General features: G+C 42.0%; 1 protein-coding gene across 25 annotated transcripts in view; it reads right to left on the minus strand.

Annotated features, from left to right (window-relative positions):
• FOXP1 (forkhead box P1) overlaps window positions 1-13,866 on the minus strand; it is a 382,197-nt gene that overhangs the window by 148,688 nt on the left and 219,643 nt on the right. Inside the window, exon 1 of one of the 25 annotated variants that reach the window (XM_017829879.1) lies at window positions 3,804-3,918. The exons of the other annotated variants lie outside the window; for them this stretch is intronic. The gene's annotated coding sequence lies outside the window, so the exon portion shown is untranslated. Of the gene's footprint in view, window positions 1-3,803; window positions 3,919-13,866 lie in introns of those variants that run through there. 25 annotated transcript variants of the gene reach the window in all.

The following is a 13,866-nucleotide window of genomic DNA, read 5'->3' on the forward strand; positions in this document are numbered from 1 at the left end:
ATTACCGCTGACTAAAACCAGAGAGACATATAGATAAATAGAAGAAATGAAGTCCCCAGGTTCCATTCAGAAGCCTTCATCACATTACTACCAGACAGAAAACTCTTTAAGTACCATTTTCAGATGTTAAATCATTGTTCGTGCAGCACATATTCTCACTATTCCTGGGGGAACAATATCTGAAGACAGCGTGCTAACAAATGCAATCCAGTAAACAGGCATTTTTCCTCTTGTTGTTAGTACCTTTGTGTTCCAGCTCCCAGCTCTGTCATCCATGCCTTCTCTCTGCTTTGAAGTTAAAGTACTGAATGAGCGTTGTCATCTATTATCCAGAGTGTGCATGTAGATTATAAATAAGAAATAAAAGTGACTTTCAGTACACTGCTTTTGCATTAGCAAGTTGCCTTCTCTGTTACCTCCTCTGTCCTTCATACTTTGCTACCAACATTATATTAAAAATATGACTTAAAGTGTTTCTTATAGAATGCTATAAAATACGTACACAGCAGAGACAAAAGTTTTATTGAAACAAACAAGTCCAGCAGTTTAACCAGGTTCATGAGTTCAGCTTCAACAGACTGTTTAACCCTTATCTGCAGATGTCCTTCAGGGCCCCGGCACATTAATTGCATCCCTGGCTTCTTTTGCATGCACACTACTGAACACAGAGCTATTAATTACACTGGAGTTTATTTACAGAAAGAGCCTTTTCCACTATCGATCAATTATTTATTAATATTTTCTGGCATAACGATCTCATCACATTTTTCTTTTTAAGGCCCTGAATAAACACTTTTCACACAAGTAACAGTGCTGACCTATTTCAACTGCATCTGCTTGTACCTGGTCAGAAAACTCATCTCCATGAACATCTCATATTTTAGAGACTTTGAAACATTTCTCCCTTTGCTCACCTGAAGGAAGAGGTGAGCATAGTATGCACTTTAAGGGATCAATCCCTTTAACCTTCAGGTAATCATATCATAGAATCCTAGAATGGTTTGGGTGGCAAGGGATCCTAAAGATCATTTAGTTCCAAGCCCCCTGCAGGGACACCTCCTACTTCCCTCTGCCTTCAGATGGCTTCACCTAGCACCACTGTAAGTGTCCTAATCCACAAACATTGCCCTAAGTTACGGCAGTTTAGGGAGCGAGGAGAAAGGTGTTTGAAGCCCTGAGGGGTAGTGGGCACCTGGAGAAGGTGGACACCAAAGATGTGCATAAAGATCTTTGTCCTGGCCCTGCTCCAGTGGGGAATCCCCTGGGCCACCTCCAGGCAGGGGCACAACTGACTCAGGTCTCACACACCAGCTGCCCAGATGTGCCTCTGCAAAAAACCAAACAGGTTCTGGGGAAATCCAAGCAGAGCCAAAACTGGTTGAGCCCAAAGCCAGCACTGCACAACAAGCTGGAATCACAGAATCATTTATGTTAGAAAAGACCTCTAGGAGCACCAAGTCCAGCTCTTAACCCAGCGCTGCCAAGTCACAAAAGCCAGTTTTGGGAAGAGTAAGAACAAGCCTGGGAACAATACATTTCTAAATAAATAAAAAATCTTTTACACTTAATAAATTCCTCATTATTCAGCGGAACATCCATTTTAGAGGACTAAAAGCATACTCATGCACCTAGCTTCCCTTTAACTCCACATTCAGCTCAAAGCCTTAGCAGATTTGCACAATATTTATATTGTTCAGGATGATGGGAGTACAGAGACCTAAGGACCAAAGCTCCTCTGGAGAGGGAGTGGAAAAGGCCGGATGGGATACACCGTGCAGGGACTGGCAGTGCCCTGGCTGCCACCTGCAAAACTATGGGATCAGCAAGATTTCCTGAAAGTAAAATCCCTCAGTGCAGCTCCCTGCCTCTGCAGGTGGCAGCAGCTTTGGGGGCAGAAGGGAAACCCCTTGGTTTTTCTGGCTGGGCAGCAAAATTTGCAGTACATCTGCGTTCCTCAGGTAAGGAATCTGCAGGGCAGGCACACAGGAGCTCTCCTTCCCTTCATCCCTCCAGGTGTCCTGGATCTTTCTTCCTTTCATCCTTTTTGGATAAACAATAATGATATAAGGAGGTTCAAGCACAGTCCAGTGTTTTTCACTCAGACATATGGGAGCCAGTCCTTTCAAAAATGCTTTTGGTAAACTGTTCAAGTCCCTGTAAAGACCAGGGCAAACCAGTAATGATTTCCAAGGCTGTCACCTACTGCCTGTCCACAACATTGCCAAGAAAAAAAATCACATGGAGAAAAACAAAATAGAAGAAGATGCAGATATCCCTTCCTTCCTTCCACCAGGATAAGATGGAAATGTGATTGTGCTGAACACTCTTTCATTAGCAGATAGCACATCCGCAGGCAGCTCCAACAGGCTGGAGAGCCCCATCCTCAATTCCCTTAGGTAAGGCAGCAGTGGATGGTGCAATCTCTGGATGCATATGGAGTATCAGCAATCCCATGTGAGTGTGAAGAGCAAGCTGCTGATCATTCCATCAGTGCCAGCCCAGGCACAGGAGCCCTTCCAGCTCTGGGAAAGCACCAAGTGTATGGCCTGACCTTGTCTTAACCCTGGGGCAGCCCTTGTGTCCTTGGCATTCACTGCTGGATGCCTATTGAACATATGAGAACATGAAAGGGTACTTTTTTTCTGCTAGGGGCTAGTTTTCCATCCAGCTCCTGTCCACAGGACTGAACAAACTGAGCCCCAGCCCAGCTTCCTTACTCAGCAAGTTCATGTCTCGCCCAAGATGATGAACAGGTAAATACTCCCAGGTTTCACGAGTTCATTTAACAAGAGCTGTATCTCCCCAGCACAGGGGGATCAGCTCCTAAAGACAAGATGAGAGGAGGTGAAAAGCTGGTCTTAGGAAACATGAGATCAGGTACGAAAGGGATTCTTTGCTGTCAAAGCATAATATGTCAGCTTGTGATAAACCTGAATTGCTTCATATACCAAGGATCACTAGACATTAGCTGCTTTTTATATGGCAATATGGTGCAGAGGTTTCAGAGAGAATATTGTTTTATGTTGATCACGATAAAACTCTCTGTAGCTTTGATAAAGCCTGCATACAGGCTTTTCATTCAAACTAATGAGTGATACTGGCTGTTGGATGCCGAGGCACGCTCTTGATGCTTTCCAATGGTTCGACTCGTAACTAGGAATCAATTCAGCCTGGATAAGCAAGAGTGTTATTCATCTAAAGGGTTTTGAATGATAATCCCGTTCCCTGTGTTTTCCCCAGGTACATCTGAAAAGGTATGGTGACAAAGGGAGCACCACATGTTGGCAAAGTACACCTCTTACCAGAGGGATCTCCCGGGTTCAGCCTGCTCTGAGCGAACAGTTGGCTCACACTGTAATCAGCCATCAAACAGCTCAGGCCCTATGGGCGATTCACTTAGCACAGGCCTTTTGCTGCTCTGTTTTCCAACATCTGTTTCAATGCCTGTCATCTCCCTGCTTTAAACAAATGTACTGCAGATGTCTTGTCTTGTGGACGACAGAGACTTGGCAAAGGCAGGAGCAGAGGCCTCCAAATGACAGAGGCGCAGCTAAGGCAGTTATTGGGGGGTTCTGGATGGACTCTGTGCACTAAACACAAAATGAGATTTTACACTCACACCCCCACCCCATGTCTCCCTTTGAACCTTCTGTTTTCTCCTTCAGATTTGAAAGACTGATGAAGGACAGGGATCAGGACACAGACTGAGATGAGGCCTACTCAGAAACATGTGGCCTGAGTCTTCTCAAAAGATTTATCATTGACATATGCAATTAAATGGGAAGACACAATCATTTGCTCACCTTTTGTTCCAAGGGCAATCTGATACAAGACTGGACACAGAGGGATACAATGTGTGGTAAAGATAATGGCTTCCAAGACAAGACTGTGGCCTGAAAACAACAGCAAAGAGACTTTCTTGGGCTAAGACTGTGCTTCAGGAAGAATCAATATATGAAACAGGATACACAGGGAATAGGGACGGGTCCCTGTGAGGGGTCTCCAGGCACATCCATCTTAGGATGTTCTTTTTATGCAAACCCAGTTTGAGCTTCCACTAGGAAAATCAGTTAACTGAGACCTGGAATTCTGGATTTTTGCAAGTGCTACTTTGTCCCTGTGAACACATTCTACCTATAGCTGTTTGAGGTCTGGCTGTGGTGAGTTATGTAGCCAATAAGATTCCAACAATCTCATTTTTCCTTAGCTTGGGCACTTGGTGCAATAGCTGTGAAGAAGCCGGAACAAGCCAGGTGCTTGCTGGCTGCTCTTCCTGCTGCTCTGTCCTGCCCAGCAAAGGCAACATGGGTTTTGAACTGTTTTGAACTCCAAGTGCAGCTCAGTCCAAGATGCAAGTGATCTTTTAAAATCAGAGGAAAAACATCTACCCATTGGTAGGTCTTTGAAAGAGGGAAAACAGGACCTGTATTTTGACTGTAAAGACTCTGGTAGTATTTCAAAGGACATTGTAAGAAACAAGCTAGGAAAATACAATCTGAACAAAATTACTGTTTTTTGGGTGTCTATCATGGGTCACTTTCAGATGGAATCAGACAGCAAATGTGTTGAAGAAGTTAATCTTTTTTTAAGAACAACACAGATGAATTAACAGACAACTCAGAAAATCTGTGGATGATACTACATTGGGAGAGACTGAAAAGATGGAGGAGAAAGTGCAAAAAATTGTCTGTAAAAATGGGATGCCATTCATTAGGGATAAATTATAAGATGCTACAATTCAGCTGGAATATCCAAACTTTCTAAATACAGCAAGGAAGACAACTGATTACACAGCACTTTTTAGAGGGGGAAAAGAAAGCCTAAGGATTACAGCGGATCACAAGTTGAATATGAGTCAACAGGGTCATGCTGTTGCAAAAATGCCAAGTACCACAGTCAGATACACAAACAGGAGCACTGCCTGCAAGTTATACATGGGAAATCCATTGTCTCCACTTGCTACAGCAAGACTTCAGTTGGAGGATCAAATCACTGGAGCATTGCAATTCAAGACAACTGGAGACAGTCCAGAAGACAGTGACCAGATTGACCACAGGTCTGAAAAAGAGGATGGACAAGGACAGAGCTAAGACTGCTTCAGTTCTCAAAAGATGGAGGGTACAGACACGGGAACAGAATTCATGCAGGAAAAAGGATGCTGTAATGAGAAAAGAGACAATCTGCTCCCTGCCTGTTACAGACAGTGGAGGGAAGAGATTGTACCTGAGGGGAGCCTACAAGAAAGCTGGAGAGGGACTTCTTACAAGGGTATGTAGTGATAGAACAAGGGGTAATGGCTTCAAACTGACAGAGGGTGAGTTTAAATTAGATATTAGGAAGAGATTCTTCCTGGTGAGGGTGGTGAGGCACTGGCACAGGTTGTCCAGAAACACTGTGGATTCCCCATCCCTGGAAGTACTCAAGGCCAAGTTGGATGGGGCTTGGAGCAACCTGGTCTAGTGTAACCTGGTCCCTGCCCATGGTGGGGGGTTGTAACAAGATAATCTTTAAGGTTTCTTCCAACCCAAGCTATTCAATGATTCCATGATTCTAGAATAAGCCTTTTGGTCAGGTATTGGGAATAAACTTCTTACAGGAGAGTTAAGCACCAGAAGACTTTGCCTGGGCAGGAGTGAAACCTCCCTTGACAGAATGGTGAAACATACATCAGGCAGACTAAGAAGCATCAAAGACACACTCTACTCCTGCCCTTGCTCTGCATGGAAAGACTGAAACAAACAAAAAAAAGTCTATTTTTCAAAAATTCACAAAAAAAAAAAAAGGTTAAGTCTAAGAGGAGTTCACAGCAAACCTGAGCTGGTGGGCTGCCCTGTTCTGAGTGTGGCTGCAGCCCAGCCAGGCCATCAGCCAGCACTAGAGAAGTTACTACTGCAGGCTCTCGGTGACCTTGGAAGGATCCCCAAACATGAACACGGCACGTGCTTCCCTGCCCCCAGGGAAAGGCACATATTTTTGCTCGCAGTTTATGAATCTTTGACGTACAGTCCCTATGACACAGCCTTGGAAGACCATATCTTTTATTTATTATGCCTAGCAATTGTCCTTGTAACCAATTAGGAAAAAAAGCAGGTGGTCAACAGAAACTCTGCAAAATAAAACCCCTCAGCAAAGCAAACACCGTACCTTTCAGAGCAAGAAAAAATACTGTAAACAGAGCTAATCACTGCTAAACCCTTATAATCCAGTCCTTGCCCAAGTTAAGAGACTGAAACCAAGAGTAAAACACTTCAAAAAGCATTTATCAGAGGAACTGGTGAATCATTTCTCAAGATAAAGAAGGAGTCAGAACTATTTTAAACTCCAGACGCTCACTGTGTTGTGGAAAGGGGCTCAAACCCATCCTGGCAGACTGGACTAAGGGACAAGGGTCCCAACACCATCCAATGGGATGGCTGTTCCAGGAACTGGGAGAATGGCTGCCATTATGGACTTCGCCTCAGCAGTCATAAGGAAGACTTGACAAAGAGAAGAGAGCCCACTTTTAGCTCTTCTATAAAACAGCTACAGTTACCAGCATTCCCTGTACCTTGTTGAGTATTATATTCAATAATATTAATAGGCTCATATTTACTGTATCTTAAAAGCTAACAATCCCATTGCCAGCACTAATTAAAAAGACAAGAAGCAGAAAAGAAGCAGTGGATTATTTCTTCAATATGGATTCACACCTAGATTTAATAAAACCTGCTTTAGTGTTATAACCTTACATTTGTTTCAAGAACACTATAAAAGATAAGTCTGCTTTTTGTTGTTTATTGACTTGGAGGGCTTTCTTTCAGATCTGTAATATAGTATTACAGCTATGGGAAGGCAAGGAAATAAGACTGTTTTCCCTGAAAAAAACAAGTGCTTCTGCTACCTGAGTACCATGTCTGGGATGGCGGCTGGGAAGAAACCAGCAGAGCTATTCAAAGAGAACAACACTCAATACATGAACAGACACAAAAATGCAGCACTGGGGAGGTTTATCTGTAACAAACCCTCCCTGTGACCTTACAGAAAGCACTTCACCTGCAGCTACAAGTGAATGCCACAGCCAGCTTTTCCGGGAGATAGACTGTATGGTTTCTTCCAGCCACAGAGCATCCCTGCCACAAACACGGAGCTCCCACACCTGCACACTCAGCACATTGGACGCCTTCATCCACGCTGACCTGCTCTGCATGTACATGCCAAGTGCAGTACACATTCCCAGTGGGAATTCTTTACTGCACCACAGCACACAACCTACCAAATAAAAATACTGTGCTTAGTCTGCAACTGAGGATAAAATAATGACAGACAGAGCAGTGCCTTAAGCAGCCTCTTCATCAAAAATGTTGTAGACTTTGCAACAAAATCCGGAGGAGTTGCTTTCCATACGCACTTGTCCATCCTTCCCTGAGTCTGAAGAAGAGGGATGACATAGTAAAGGAGCGATATGCAATGCAATACAATGCAGAATCATAGAATGCTTTGGGTTGGAGGGACTTTAAAGCTCATCTAGTCCAATCCCCCTGCCATGGGAAGGGACACCTTCCTCTAGAAAAGTTTACTCATAGCCCCGTCCAGGTCTGGCCTTGAACATTTCCAGGGATGGGGCAGCCACAGCTTCTCTGGGAAACCTGTGCCAGGGCCTCACCACCCTCAGAGTAAAGAATTTCTTCCTAATATCCACTCTAAACCTACTGCCAAGTTTGAAGCCATTCCCACGTCCTGTCACTCCAGGCCCTTGCAGAAAGTCTGTCTCCATCTTCCTTGTTAGATCCCTTCAGGTACTCAGAGGCTGTAATTAGCTCACCCCGAAGGTGCCTCTTCTCCAAGTGGAACAATCCCAATTATCTTTAGCCTTTCCTTGTAGGAGAGGTGCTCCATCCCAAAGCAAGATAAACTACAGCCAAAAGCCAGAGCTTTTCCTAGGTGAGCTCATCTTTAGATCAAGTTTCTCATTTAAAGCCAGAAGAATTCTCCTGGAGACTGCTGAAACCGGACTGCGAAGATCTGAGCGCTCCAAATGCTTTCACATCCATGAGGAAAACTATACCCCCTCCTATTTCTAATTTTTCCTGCAAGATCCTGGGCCCCACTACTTCATAACAAGTTCCATTCTCCTTCCCTGTGCCTGTCTGACCTTTCTCCTTCAGTGAATCACTTAATTATGTGGAAATAGAAATACAAAAAGATGATGGTTTAAAAACACAAATGCTCGAGCTTAATCTGTGAGAGAGCAGCCAATCCCTCCCAAGTTGTGGGTCTGCTGCTGATTAAGGATGCCAGAAGGTTCTAGGGAAGATCCACCCTCTGCCCACACAGCCCTTGGAAACAGCTAGGGACCCTACCCCTATTTCAGCAAGTATCTCACCAATTACTGGAAAAAGGAGGAAAAAAGGAAAGAATGTCAGACAGTGGTCTTACAATATTACACTAGTGTTGCAGTTCTTTCCTGGCAGAGGTTTTTCAGTATCGGTGATAATAACAAGGAAAATTTAAGGAAAACTTGATTTGAGCACGTCAACAGCAACCACATTCCTTTAGCTTGTGATCACTCTTAAACAGACAAGATCCCCCCCTCCCGCCCTCTTCCTGCACTTAATTTCCAGGTAGAGTTTGTTAAAGCCTGAAATCTCACCTGAACTTTGGAAAGTCTTTCTGGAAAAAAAAAAAAAAGAAAAAAAAAAAGACCCATACACAAATATTTGGCTAAGCGACCCATAGCAAATTGCGTAATGCCAGTTAAAAGTTGTGTTTTTTAAGTATCGGCCCCAGAGGTTTTATCTGAAATAAAATCCTGATTACTTCAGATTCTGGAGGCAAACTGTGACCTTGCTCTGCATCTCCAAATTTGAAACATTTGTGTTGTGCCCTTTGATAATGATGCCCCTTGCTAGAAAACAAAAAAATCCTTTCAAAAACTTGCTTGTTTTATTAAATAAGGTAAGAAGGCCCCAAACATGCATATAAGAATTAGTTCAACCTTGAAGCTTGATCAGAAGAGGTGACCCAAACTTGGGACTCCAGTGCTCTACCAAGCAAAAAGGACCCATCTCCAGGCATGCAGCCACATGCCCAGCGATGTTTCTGTCTGTAACCATCCCAGTCCTCAATCCTGGGGTCATTAAATGAGGATCAGGATTAGGTCAGCATATAGAACACAAGGAATTATATCCATTTCTTGCATCCTTCTCCTTGGTTTGCCTGGGAACACACCGTGAGAGCTGGGGGCAAAGGGGAGAACTGCATTGATGAGTTTTAACATACATTGTCAGAGAGATTAAATAGCCCAACTCTCCCCAACCTTCACTTTACCAGCCCTACTTTCAGTAGCCAAGAAGAAAAAAAAAAAGAAAGAAAAACCCCTAAAAGAAAAAGAAGAAATGTAATTAAAAATAAATTGAAAAGCCTAACTTGTAATAAAGCTGGCACTTGCCCCAGGCTTCAGGGATGTTTGAGACTATACACTCCACAGACACAATCTACAGATTTTATAGGGAAAAAAAAATAGAGATATTTGCACTATTTAAAACAGGTTGCAAATACAGTTTATGTTTTGGAAATGTAGGGAGCACAGCTAACAAAATACAGAATGCAGCTATGAAACAAGCAACAGTGTCCTAAAAAACTGTCATTATATAATGTCACTGTTTACACTAAGCCTTCAAAAAATACCTTCTGTTAATTTTTTTTAATTAATGGGGTGCTATACAGTTAAATAAACTCATGAAGAGTATTCGTGATTTCTGCATTTTTACTTCATATCCCAATCTTTATTTACAACATTACTGTTATAAATTGCAACAGTACTGTTAATATTCTTCTCACTTGCTGGGATACCCAGTGGAGCTCCATGGGAGAAGGAACATAACGCAGGAAACCACGGCATTCGATTCCGCTCTTATTTAAATATTTTAAAGTCAGACAAAACTCCACTGAAATCAAGGGCTACAATACTGAAAACCTCTGCAATTCCACTGCTGGTCCTAAGACACTGCCAAACAATCTCCCTACATGCAGTGCGTCTCCAAATAAAGTTAAATTACTTCTAAAATATCAGCAATCCATGCAACTTCTTATTAGTGTGAAATTACTTAAGCCTTAATTCAGCAAGGTACTTAAGCACATTCCTAATTTTACAGGCATGAGACGTACCAGTGACCTTAATCAGACTAGTCACGCACTTACATTTAGGCACATGCTTAAGCATCTTGCAGTGCTAAAAGCCACGATAAGGAACAGTGCCATGTGAATTAAAGGCTGCTTTACACCTTCATAGGCATACTACCATTTTAAGTTATATATATATATACATGTATATTTGCTAAAAATAAGTGGCTGCACCACTTATTAGACAACCCTTAAAGTACGAAGATCACTGGAGGAGGAACAGTCTCTAATAATTTTAATAACATCAATCACTTGAAATAGACTTTTAATTCATATCTGATGCTTACTGAATGCCTTGCCCAGTGTATACACGTGCTGGGTAACAGCTTTAAAGCATTCCTTTGCGGACTTTCCCTAAACAGCACTCCTGAATGTGTAACTTTATTGCTTATGAGTAAGCATAGGCAAATATAAGGGGAAGGTACACACCTACGAAAACAGCTGGGAACAAACATACCACTGCTGAATTTTCACAGGAGATGCAAGGCTAAAAAACAACCCAGCAAACATATTTCAGAAGCTACATCTCTTCAAAGAGCCCACAGAAACCTAAACGACTGCTGCACGATCTTAATTTACCTGGAGAAGTAAAAGCAGCTATTGTAAAAATAAATAAGTAAATAAATACAGAAATAGGCATCCACAGTCTAGAGAAGACTTCTGGATTTGGATGTGCACATAATCCAGGTGGTTCCATGGCTAATGACCCAGCTTCTGCATGTCCATGCCTGTACCTGCACACACAACTGCAGAGCTCTGGGTGCCAATGTCAAGGTGCTCTGAGGACTCAGGTTTATGCAGTTATTTATCAAAGACCTCAGAAGCAAAATAAAACAAAACCAAGACAAAGAGAAAACAATAATCTCAGTAAGTGCAACTAAGTAGTAGTTTCCCCTTACCCTTCAACAGTTAGAGAAAATTTAAGGCTTGTTGATGTCAATAAGTAGTTATAACAAAGACATTAGTAACAGGGAGGATAGAGAATTCTGTGTGAATGTTCTCAGCATGGTTCATTGACAAGAGATCTAAAAATTGAATTATTAAGGAAAAAAATCATTGATTCTAAAATCTAGGCAAGGTAGCCAGGCTATGTTAAAACTTATTTAATTTTTTCCAGCGCTGCTTCATTCCTAAGCTCTCAGAGCCTCAGCTTTTCCATTGAAAAGCAAAAGACATTTTACGCACAATTTTCCCTCTACTAGAAAGAGGTATATTGTGCCCTTCAGTGAACATAAAATTGATATTATCGTCTTTAGTTTATATCTCACTACTTAACCTTCAGATTAAAAGTTATTAGATTTGAATGACTAAAAAGACATCATGTCACCTTCCGTTCAATGCTGGGAGATGGCAGAACTTGGGGGAAAACTCTGAACGATAAAAACACAAAAGTTACCAAGAGCATAAAGTTGTTTTTCACATTCTCTGATGAACCAGCACAAGCTCTACGAATGCAGTTATCTTTTCACCATGTTGTAATCTTCAATTATCAGGGTACTACAATACAAAATCAGACACAATCCAGTACCCTGCATGGAGTTTAATCTATACTTTAAAATGGCTCCTTCAATAGCAACAGCAGTTTAATAATTAGGCTTTATGTCTCTTCCGACAAAATGACTCAACACAGACGCTCCCTCAAAGTCTAACAAACAATTTTGGTCTAACCCAGTTAAGTCAATATGAAACAAAGACTTTATCTTGGACCTAATTTAGCAGTTTTGCTCTACAGAGGTAAGTCCACATCATGATCAATGGGACTGTAAAACTCCTGATGCAGTTTGTAACCTCTCCTCACACGTTTTCGAAATAAGATGAAACTCACCAATGTAAAAAAAAAAAAAAAAAGAGGCATTACTTTCATTTATATTGTGATATATTCATATTTCTTTCTAGTCAAATCTTCTTTTTGATCTGCCCAATTAAAGCAACCTCTCAACAATACACTGAATCCCCTATTTCTTGTACGTTCCCCTTGCCTTTGAACATTAACACAATCTGAAGAACCCACATGGTCCCTCTGGAGTTCACTTCCCTCAATCTAACACTTCACGAAACAGCTACTGCTAAAGGGCCCAACAGTGGCATCTTCACACTGATACCACAAATACCCCAACTTCGGTCACTGACTTGGGCACAGACACCAGATTCTAGTTAAAATTTCTTTTGTCTATCAAACATTCCTTTATATGTGAACAAAACTACATTTTTCATTTGTATACATTTACTGGAATAGAAGTAAAAAACAGGATATAATGCCACCAATTTTTTTCAAGGAAAACCCCCTTCTTTCCTCACTTTGTGGACACACGGCAAAACTTGTATTTACCTAAATTCTTCAGAAAGCTTGAAGCGACACTTCATAATTACAGTATAGTTCAGCTCAAAGTGAAGAAAAGAAACTTCCCCACAATTCTTTATATAAACCTCCTCCTTCTTTCTCCATGTACCAGTTGCGTTTGTGTTGCTACTCCAGTTTGTCATAAACACAGTCACCTTGTAACCCCTTTTTATCAAGCAATCTATGCACTACCTAAAAGTACACTAGGCTCCATCAGACAAGCTATAGGTTTACATTACCCAAACATTCCAATTCTGCCTGCTCAGCGCAGGTTGTCAATAAATGCAAGCAATTGCAAAACAGCAGTGTGTGTTTTTTTTCCTTTAAAGAACACTGATACGAGCCTGCCAGTTCTGCAAAATAAACCCTTTGCAATCTCTGCAGCTAATCTGTCAACAAATTACTATTAAAGTCATACCTCCTCAAAGTTCAAAAGCATTCTGGATTAGACAAAGATACTGAGTTTTATACTCATGGGGCAGTACTTGAAGTTATGGTATCAAAGTGGATCTTGCTATTGATGTGGAGAGGTTTGTATTTCTGCCACCATGCAACACAGCGCTTGGTGTCTTGCTGCTATATATCAGGATTCAACTTTGTAATCATTCTCTTTGTTCAATTCATAGTCTTGTTTCGCTGCTAATAACGTGAAGAACACTTTAATGAATAGTCCTGAGGATAAAAATAAAACGCAATAAATAATATTTATTTTATAAGCTTAAAAAAAAAAGTAAAGAAAAAAAAAAGAACTGGCTGAGGCATCAAACCTTCTATTTGAGCAGACGTCAGAAACCACTGAAGCAACTACAGCTGTGATCATGTACATTAAAAGGCAGTTTGTCCCCATGAGTCTTTATTTATTACCGCTTGGTAGGCAAGACTCACCCCATCATTACATACCTTCTGCCCAAGCTTCCCTTGCCCAGCTTGACCTTCTGCTTGTGGATCACTTCAACACTCATTTTGCACCTCCCAGATGTTTCTGATGATGCCTCAGAGCCAACAGACGTTGCCAGACTGCCTGGTATCCTGTTTCCAGGTTTTCTGCCCCATCCCTTGGTTCTGTCTCTGTGGGCACCTTGGGAGGAATCTCCTGAGCCCTGCTGCTTTATCCCATGCCAAATGCCCACTCCGATCTCTTTAGGAAGTCCAAAGACCCAGGCAACCTTCACGCTGATTCGAGGCTTTATAAGCAGGTCACCAAAACTCTACCCATTCTACCTCATCCTGACAGTCATTCCCATGAGATGCCAACCTCCAGCACCCGTGGAGTCAGAAGCAGTGGGAAGGCCACCTCTCCCACTCTCAGCAGGTGCCAAAACACTGAGGGAAAAGGTTTTCCTTCCCTTATAGTTGGGTTCTGG

This window comes from Lepidothrix coronata, unplaced genomic scaffold (assembly GCF_001604755.1).
Source record: "Lepidothrix coronata isolate B3197 unplaced genomic scaffold, Lepidothrix_coronata-1.0 Scaffold170, whole genome shotgun sequence".
Lineage (NCBI taxonomy): Eukaryota > Metazoa > Chordata > Aves > Passeriformes > Pipridae > Lepidothrix > Lepidothrix coronata.